Here is a 10,593-nt window from a genome sequence, read left to right on the forward strand (position 1 = left end):
GAACATTACTTCCTGGTTGGTGGCCGCCATAAATACCACCAGTGTTTATAAGCTCACACATCACCCACCAGGGGTTAAGATATGGTGTTATCCCTCACTGCTCTATATAGCACCAGCCACGGTGGCTGGGCCTCCAGCTTATACTTCACTCCTACTCTTCTATATCCCTAACTTCCTTGTGATCATCTCACTTTGAATAACTAGATCTTCACATAACAGTTGTTTGTTGTTGTTGTTGTTGTTGTTGTTGTTGTTGTTACATGTTGTAGGTTTACGTTCTGCCACTGGACGACTCGTTCTCTGATCTTACCCAATAAATAATTTGTTGTTTCGAGATTCGTCAGGTGTTTATCATACGGAGTCTGTAACACGTAAGTCTGTCTATCGTTCACTATACTGGATAGTAACTGGTAAAGGTTATTAAAGATATCTACACCAGAATCTGTGCCACACAACAAAACATACAAATCACGATATTTGCAACATGATAACATGTTTGACCATCAGCAGGTAAGGTCATCAAGCCGCACCATACATACGTCAGACAGTAACATCAGTTGTATAACAGGATGTATATATGTTGTTGGATTTAAGGGCTATCACCTAAAGGTCATGAAGCCAGAATGTGAACCATAAGTTCAACATAAAATGATGGTCCAGGTCCAGCAGGTAGCTGCATATGAAGCTATGAATGTCTGTCTTGATTACTGACGACGTAGAGGGAAGGGTTTGGCAGGAAGGGGAGTGTGGTGGAGTTTGCTGGAGGGTTCTCGGGAGTGTTGTGAGGAAGAGATAGAAAAACAGACTGAAAAGAGGAGGGTAACAAGTCCTTGGCCTCAACCCAGGTGCTACATTGTCACTCAAGCAAGACATCTAAAATAATCGCCAGGTTGGTTGGTTATTTGGGCTTGTGGCTCATCCACTGCCAGGGCTAATAAAGTCAACAAGTTAGTCATGATCCCCGACCAAAAATACTTGAACACCTTCACGTGTTGAAGATATTTGTAAGGTCATACACGCGCTCACTAAATATTTGGCCCAAATAAGTAAGGTTTTCACCCGTGTTGATTGCAAGGGTCATACCTGCGGTAAAGGTCATGTTATAACCATCAATCGAATCATCTTGAACAGTTTTCCCAGAGGTTCAAGATGATTCTGAGACCGTACACGCTCTCACCCTGTTCGTAAGACCAATGGTGGATTCTAACGGACAGCGACCTATGGAAGGTGAGTAAGTGATAAATCCCTTATATGTTCCACTTTAAAGTCACCTAATAATCCTTTCAACGTATTATTGTCTAAATAGTTGGGACAGTGAAATACAGGAAGATGTACGTTCAAGGAAGACATATGCAATGACAGAGTTACGTACAGCGACGACAAGTAGGACAGACAAACCTGAGAAATGGTTGTTGTTGATGGTGTGAACAGTAGTATTATTATTACCACACATCACCAGCACACCTTTGATGGCGCTCCTACAACTTCGTGGCTGCTGCACTCCACACAGGAGCAGGGGATGATGGACACCTTTGAGCAAGAAGATTTCCGATGAGTCTGTACTATTTCTCCTTTGAAGATGACACAGCCTTGCTAAGGACGACTTGTCACTGGTGGTGACACAGCTGACGGATGGAGTCCTGTTACACCTTGTCAATGATATCTCATGACCATAACAGTAGACTGGCCAGGTTGACAAGCGTATTGTGCAATTCAACTGACTAATGATATGATAAAGAAAATTACTAACATAAATATCTATTGTAAGGATCAAATGAATGATGAAAGAAATATAGTTTGAATGATTAATGAAACAGAGTGTGGGAAGTGACACAACTTTTTAATACTTGGTCAGTTACAAATGATTAATACGAAAGCGTTAGGTATCGACCCGCAGGAGAACGTGTTTACAGATCTTTATAGAAGACATATCTATGTTAGATAAACGCCATATCAAGGAAATATCTTAACCTGGGACGTGTAACATCTGTGTGGAGAGACACAACTTTGTAATATATGATCTACTCCACCGGTGAACTTTGACAACAGAGAGTTATATTATCTATAACCTTTATTGACTTTTCCAAAGCTTATGACTTAGTCTCGAGGCAGAAGTTGTTTACAGTGTTGCGGCATATTGGGTGTGGCGTGGTCATGTTAGCAGCGTGAAGGCCATGTATCGTGTTACGGAGAGCCTGGTGGGTGGGGCTGTGGTAACAGCTACGCGTGGGGTTAGGCAGGGGTCACCTACATCATGTTTACTGTTCATAATATTTGTCAATGAACTCATTCGCCTCATGAAAGAAAGATGTCAACCTGAGCAATTCATAGAGTGGTTACATGTTATGGTTCTTATGGATGACACTGTGTTGTTATTAACTAGTAGACAGAATATGGTAAAAAAGTTAGAAATTTTACAACAATTTTGTGAAGAGTTTGGCATGGTGATCAACTACTCTAAAACTAAATTTTTTGTAATTAACGGCAATGAGAGAGATAAGGAACCGTTTCAGATGAATGATTTAGTCGTAGAACAGTGCGTGAACTGTGTCTACCTGGGGTCACCCTTCACCTGTGACGGCTCTGTGTCCTCGGCTGTACGGACTCACGCTAAAAGAAAATTGTCCCATATGTTAAAGTATGTATCATTCCTCAAGAAGAATAACGACTTCCCATTTATTGTTAAACGACGAGTCCTTGATGCTGCTGCCATGATGTCGTCCTTACTGTATGGATGCGAGTCTTGGGTAAGTGCTGATATCAAACCTGTTATTAAACTGTATAATTGGGCCATAAAACAACTACTAGGGGTCAGGAAGACAACATCAAATTCGGTATGCTATGCGGAAGCTGGATATCCTTCACTCCCAGATTTGATTAAGTTTGAGCAGCACAAGTTTTTCAACAGTATGTGGTCCCAAAGATCAGATATGCCAGATGATCCCCTAACACTTTCCATCCGTGTTATAACCAATACACACATGGGGAAACATATTCAAAATATCATTGATAACCGCCCTCCTAACCTAACTTCCTTAATTAAAAATGTACATAACGCAATTGAAAATTCCAGCTCCTCAAGGTGTATCATATATAAAGAGCTCAACCCAGGTTTGTCTGTACATGACGTATACACTAAAAAACATCTGATACCAGAGTCCAACCGCATTGCATTTACGCGCTTCCGTGTAAGCGGCCACAGTTTAAGTGTTGAAACAGGTCGCTGGAATAGAAGGGGACGTGGCCGCATACCTTTTGAAGAAGGTGTGTGTATTTGTGGTGGAGGTGTACAAACTGAGAGACATGTGATTGAAAATTGTTCTTTGACACAGAACATCAGACATATGTATAACTTCATAAGATTAGAGTACCTTTTTGCACCTGATTTTCCCCATGACACATGTTGTGAAATAATTTTTAAGATATTAGAAATGTATGATTAAATAACTTTAAGATAATATTCTGTGGACTACATAATCAACATTCAAAGTGGATTTAGTGATTATTGTTACTTTAGATCTAATGTTTAATTGTATTTTGTATGCTTAATGTCAATCTTATCTTGTTGTGGTCAATAAACTATCTATCTATCTATCTATCTATGTATATATATGTGTATGTGGGTGGGTTGGGCCATTCTTTCGTCTGCTTCCTTGCGCTACCTCGCTAATGCGGGAGACAGCGACAAAGTATCATAGAAAAAAAAAGAATATATATATATATATATATATATATATATATATATATATATATATATATATATATATATATATATATATATATATATATATATATATATATATATATATATATATATATGTATATTCCTATGAGTCCAAGGGGAAAATGAAACACGAAAAGTTTCGTGTTTCGTTGTCCCCGTGGACTCATAGTAATATCTTGATCACGCTCAAAATTGTGATCCTCTCCAAAAAAAGGGCAAATGAGAGTTGGGGTGAGAGAGTATCATTAAATTTTAGGGAGAATAAAAAGATGTTCTGGAAGGAGGTAAATAAAGTGCGTAAGACACGGGAGCAAATGGGAACTTCAGTGAAGGGCGCAAATGGGGAGGTGATAACAAGTAGTGGTGATGTGAGAAGGAGATGGAGTGAGTATTTCGAAGGTTTGTTGAATGTGTTTGATGATAGAGTGGCAGATATAGGGTGTTTTGGTCGAGGTGGTGTGCAAAGTGAGAGGGTTAGGGAAAATGATTTGGTAAACAGAGAAGAGGTAGTGAAAGCTTTGCGGAAGATGAAAGCCGGCAAGGCAGCAGGTTTGGATGGTATTGCAGTGGAATTTATTAAAAAAGGGGGTGACTGTATTGTTGACTGGTTGGTAAGGTTATTTAATGTATGTATGACTCATGGTGAGGTGCCTGAGGATTGGCGGAATGCGTGCATAGTGCCATTGTACAAAGGCAAAGGGGATAAGAGTGAGTGCTCAAATTACAGAGGTATAAGTTTGTTGAGTATTCCTGGTAAATTATATGGGAGGGTATTGATTGAGAGGGTGAAGGCATGTACAGAGCATCAGATTGGGGAAGAGCAGTGTGGTTTCAGAAGTGGGAGAGGATGTGTGGATCAGGTGTTTGCTTTGAAGAATGTATGTGAGAAATACTTAGAAAAGCAAATGGATTTGTATGTAGCATTTATGGATCTGGAGAAGGCATATGATAGAGTTGATAGAGATGCTCTGTGGAAGGTATTAAGAATATATGGTGTGGAATGAAAGTTGTTATAAGCAGTGAAAAGTTTTTATCGAGGATGTAAGGCATGTGTACGTGTAGGAAGAGAGGAAAGTGATTCGTTCTCAGTGAATGTAGGTTTGCGGCAGGGGTGTGTGATGTCTCCATGGTTATCTAATTTGTTTATGGATGGGGTTGTTAGGGAGGCAAATGCAAGTTTTGGAAAGAGGGGCAAGTATGCAGTCTGTTGTGGATGAGAGAGCTTGGGAAGTGATTTAACCGTTGTTCGCTGATGATACAGCGCTGGTGGCTGATTCATGTGAGAAACTGCAGAAGCTGGTGACTGAGTTTGGTAAAGTGTGTGAAAGAAGAAAGTTAAGAGTAAATGTGAATAAGAGCAAGGTAATTACGTACAGTAGGGTTGAGGGTCAAGTCAATTGGGAGGTAAGTTTGAATGGAGAAAAACTGGAGGAAGTAAAGTGTTTTAGATATCTGGGAGTGGATCTGGCAGCGAAGGGAACCATGGAAGCGGAAGTGGATCATAGGGTGGGGGAGGGGGTGAAAATCCTGGGAGCCTTGAAGAATGTGTGGAAGTCGAGAACATTATCTCGGAAAGCAAAAATGGGTATGTTTGAAGGAATAGTGGTTCCAACAATGTTGTATGATTGCGAGGCGTGGGCTATGGATAGAGTTGTGCGCAGGAGGATGGATGTGCTGGAAATGAGATGTTTGAGGACAATGTGTGGTGTGAGGTGGTTTGATCGAGTAAGTAACGTAAGGGTAAGAGAGATGTGTGGAAATAAAAAGAGCGTGGTTGAGAGAGCAGAAGAGGGTGTTTTGAAATGGTTTGGGCACATGGAGAGAATGAGTGAGGAAAGATTGTCCAAGAGGATATATGTGTCGGAGGTGGAGGGAACGAGGAGAAGTTGGAGACCTAATTGGAGGTGGAAAGATGGAGTGAAAAAGATTTTGTGTGATCGGGGCCTGAACATGCAGGAGGGTGAAAGGAGGGCAAGGAATAAAGTGAATTGGATCGATGTGGTATACCGGGGTTGACGTGCTGTCAGTGGATTGAATCAGGGCATGTGAAGCGTCTGGGGTAAACCATGGAAAGCTGTGTAGGTATGTATATTTGCGTGTGTGGACGTATGTATATACATGTGTATGGGGGTGGGTTGGGCCATTTCTTTCGTCTGTTTCCTTGCGCTACCTCGCAAACGTGAGAGACAGCGGCAAAGCAAAAATATATATGTATATATATATATATATATATATATATATATATATATATATATATATATATATATATATATATATATATATATATATATGCATATATATATATATATATATATATATATATATATATATATATATATATATATATATATATATATATATATATATATATATATATATTAATTTATTAAAAAAGTGGGTGACTGTATTGTTGACTGGTTGGTAAGGTTATTTAATGTATGTATGATTCATGATGAGGTACCTGAGGATTGGCGGAATGCTTGCATAGTGCCATTGTACAAAGGCAAAGAGGATAAGAGTGAGTGCTCAAATTACAGAGGTATAAGTTTGTTGAGTATTCCTGGGAAATTATATGGGAGGGTATTGATGAAGAGGGTGAAGGCATGTATAGAGCATCAGATTGGGGAAGTGCAGTGTGGTTTCAGAAGTGGTAGAGGATGTGTGGAACAGGTGTTTTGCTTTGAAGAATGTATGTGAGAAATACTTAGAAAAACAAATAGATTTGTATGTAGCATTTATGGATCTGGAGAAGGCATATGATAGAGTTGATAGTGATGTTCTGTGGAAGGTTTTAAGAATATATGGGTTGAGAGGCAAGTTGTTAAAATCAGTGAAAAGTTTTTATCGAGGATGTAAGGCAAGTGTACGTGTAGGAAGAGAGGAAAGTGATTGGCTCTCAGTGAATGTAGGTTTGCGGCAGGGGTGTGTGATGTCTCCATGGTTGTTTAATTTGTTTATGGATGGGGTTGTTAGGGAGGTGAATGCAAGAGTTTTGGAAAGAGGGGCAAGTATGCAGTCTGTTGTGGATGAGAGAACTTGGGAAGTGAGTCAGTTGTTGTTCGCTGATGATACAGCGCTGGTGTCTGATTCATGTAAGAAACTGTAGAAGCTGGTGACTGAGTTTGGAAAAGTGTGTGAAAGAAGAAAGTTAAGAGTAAATGTGAATAAGAGCAAGGTTATTAGGTACAGTAGGGTTGAGGGTCAAGTCAAGTGGGAGGTAAGTTTGAATGGAGAAAAACTGGAGGAAGTAAAATGTTTTAGATATCTGGGAGTGGATCTAGCAGCGGATGGAATCATGGAAGCGGAAGTGAATCATAGGGTGGGGGAGGGGGCGGAAATCCTGGGAGCCTTGAAGAATGTTTGGAAGTCGAGAACATTATCTCGGAAAGCAAAAATGGGTATGTTTGAAGGAATAGTGGTTCCAACAATATTTTATGGTTGCGAGGCGTGGGCTATGGATAGAGTTGTGCGCAGGAGGGTGGATGTGCTGGAAATGAGATGTTTGAGGACAATATGTGATGTGAGGTGGTTTGATTGAGTAATGTAAGGGTAAGAGAGATGTGTGGAAATGAAAAGATTGTGGTTGAGAGAGCAGAAGAGGGTGTTTTTAAATGGTTTGGTCACATGGAGAGAATGGGTGAGGAAAGATTGACGAAGACGATATATGTGTCAGAGGTGGAGGTAACGAGGAGAAGTGGGAGACCAAATTGGAGGTGGAAAGATGAAGTGAAAAAGATTTTGAGTGATCGGGGCCTGAACATGCAGGAGGGTGAAAGGCTTGCAAGGAATAGAGTGAAGTGGAACGATGTGGTATACCGGGGTCGACGTGCTGTCAGTGGATTGAACCAAGGTATGTGAAGCGTCTGGGGTAAACCATGGAAAGTTGTGTGGGGCCTGGATGTGGAAAGGGAGCTGTGGTTTCGGTGCATTATTACATGACAGCTAGAGACTGAGTGTGAACGAATGGGGCCTTTGGTATCTTTTCCTAGCGCTACCTCGCACACATGAGGGGGGAGGGGTTTGTTATTCCATGTGTGGCGAGGTGGCGATGGGAACAAATAAAGGCAGACAGTATGAATTATATACATGTGTATATTAGTATATGTCTGTGTGTGTATATATATATGTACATTGAGATGTATAGGTATGTATATTTGCGTGTGTGGACGTGTATGTATATACCTGTATATGTGGGCGGGTTGGGCCATTCTTTCGTCTGTTTCCTTGCGCTACCTCGGAAACGCGGGAGACAGCGACAAAGCAAAATAATGAAAATATATATATATATATATATATATATATATATATATATATATATATATATATATATATATATATATATATATATATATATATATATATATATATATATATATATATATATATATATTATCCCTGGGGATAGGGGAGAAAGAATACTTCCCACGTATTCCCTGCGTGTCGTAGAAGGCGACTAAAAGGGGAGGGAGCGGGGGGCTGGAAATTCTCCCCTCTCGTTTTTTTTTAATTTTCCAAAAGAAGAAACAGAGGGGGCCAGGTGAGGATATTCCAAAAAAGGCCCAGTCCTCTGTTCCTAACGCTACCTCGCTAACGCGGGAAATGGCGAATAGTTTAAAAGAAAAGAAAAAAAAAAAAAATATATATATATATATATATATATATATATATATATATATATATATATATATGTATATATATATATATATATATATATATATATATATATATATATATATATATATATATATATATATACGCACACACATACATAACAAATAGCTGATATTTTATGAATAAACGTAGCTAGGACGCCATTTGGCAAACATGTGATTGTCCAAGACAGACAACTAGTGTATCATAAACTTATTATGTGGACAAGAAGGCGAATTGTTTGCAAATCTTATCAACAATAAAGTAATCCAATATATATAGACCTTTATTGATATCAAAGTCATAATTCTTTGTGTATTTAATAACTGAAGATTCAAAGGTATTTCTCGTGGTACTGGAGTTAGAGTTAATAGCTGATACAATACAATGGTCACAGTTTTTAATTGGATTAAACAAGTTTCGACTCTTCTCCTTTTTTTATACTATATTCATGTTGGTTAAGTCTAACAGAAAGATCCTTACCAATCTGCCCAACATAAAACTTATCACAATTTCTACACGGCACTTTATAGATGCACCCAGGAGATTTTTTTGGTGAGTTACTGATTAAGATATTCTTTATGATACTATTGTTGCTGAAGGCAACATTTACATTAAAGGATCTATGCAACATGGGAAGTAGAGTAAAGTTATTGTCAAAAGGGAGAACTAAAAGATTCTTCGTGGCAGTGGAAGGTATGGTCTCAACTCTATAAAATGATTTCTTTGCTAAGTTAAGGGATTTATAAATGAAAGATCTAGTTTACTTCAACTTAGATCCAATCGAATATACCCTCTTAAATACATTGCCAATAAACTCTGGACTGCAAATACGTAATGCCCTAAGAAACATAGATTGAAATAATGATAATTTAACTCTGTCAAAATGAGATCGCTTGATCACGCAAAAAATTGTAATCCTTGCCAATATATATTTGTATATATATATATATATATATATATATATATATATATATATATATATATATATATATATATATATATATATATATATATATATATATACATATATATATATATATATATATATATATATATATTTATATATATATATATATATATATATATATATATATATATATATATATATATATATATATATATATATATATATATATGAGTGTGAACGAATGGGGCCTTTGTTGTCTTTTCCTAGCGCTACCTCGCACACATGAGAGGGGAGGGGGATGTTATTCCATGTGTGGCGAGGTGGCGATGGGAATGAATAAAGGCAGACAGTGTGAATTGTGTGCATGTGTATATATGGATATATCTGTGTGTGTATATATATGTGTGTACATTGAGATGTATGGGCATGTATATTTGCGTGTGGGGACGTGTATGTATATACATGTGTATGGGGGTGGGTTGGGCCATTTCTTTCGCTTGTTTCCTTGCGCTACCTCGGAAACGCGGGAGACAGCGACAAAGCAAAATAAATAAATATATATATATATATATATATATATATATATATATATATATATATATATATATATATATATATATATATATATATATGTGTGTGTGTGTGTGTGTGTGTGTGTGCAGATATCAATAAAATGGCAGAAAGATAAAATACTGAATAGTGGTGAAAACCTTTGTATTTATTCCATTGAGAAAGTAGTAAATTGAATTACATCTGGAGGGCAATAAGTTTTCAAGTAATAATGAAATTTGTTCTTCATCAAAATCAAACAGAAATTAAAAAAAAAATCATAAAAGCCTAATACGTTTGTGTTGCTTATCCAGGCCCATTTTTACTAAGTAATGTTGGGACGGCTCCACCCACTTTAATCACTTGAGTACATAGAATATATTATCGTCGATGTTAAAGAGTTTTCCCTTTTGATGTTATCTTTAAGATAAAGGTTAAGGAAAGTGAGATAGAGCTTAACGTTAAAGTTAGGATAGCTAAGGCATCCTTGATCATATAATCACTAGTCAGGTGTTAATATAGGTTAGGTTAGGTTCAGTATCCTTCATCAGGTCACCATTACCAAGGTGTTGTTATGTTGGGTCAGGCAACTTTAAACCAACTTTCAGTATTATTTACTCATAAAGCTCTAAGTTCTAATAACCCAAATTTTTTAGATTAGATAGGGTAGAAACTGAAGGAAGCCATTTCTAACATTCTTGCATAACCTGACCTCTCGCCTTCCCAAAACATAGCCATACCAGCTTGGATATTGTACTGC

This window comes from Panulirus ornatus, chromosome 8 (assembly GCF_036320965.1).
Source record: "Panulirus ornatus isolate Po-2019 chromosome 8, ASM3632096v1, whole genome shotgun sequence".
Classification (NCBI taxonomy): domain Eukaryota; kingdom Metazoa; phylum Arthropoda; class Malacostraca; order Decapoda; family Palinuridae; genus Panulirus; species Panulirus ornatus.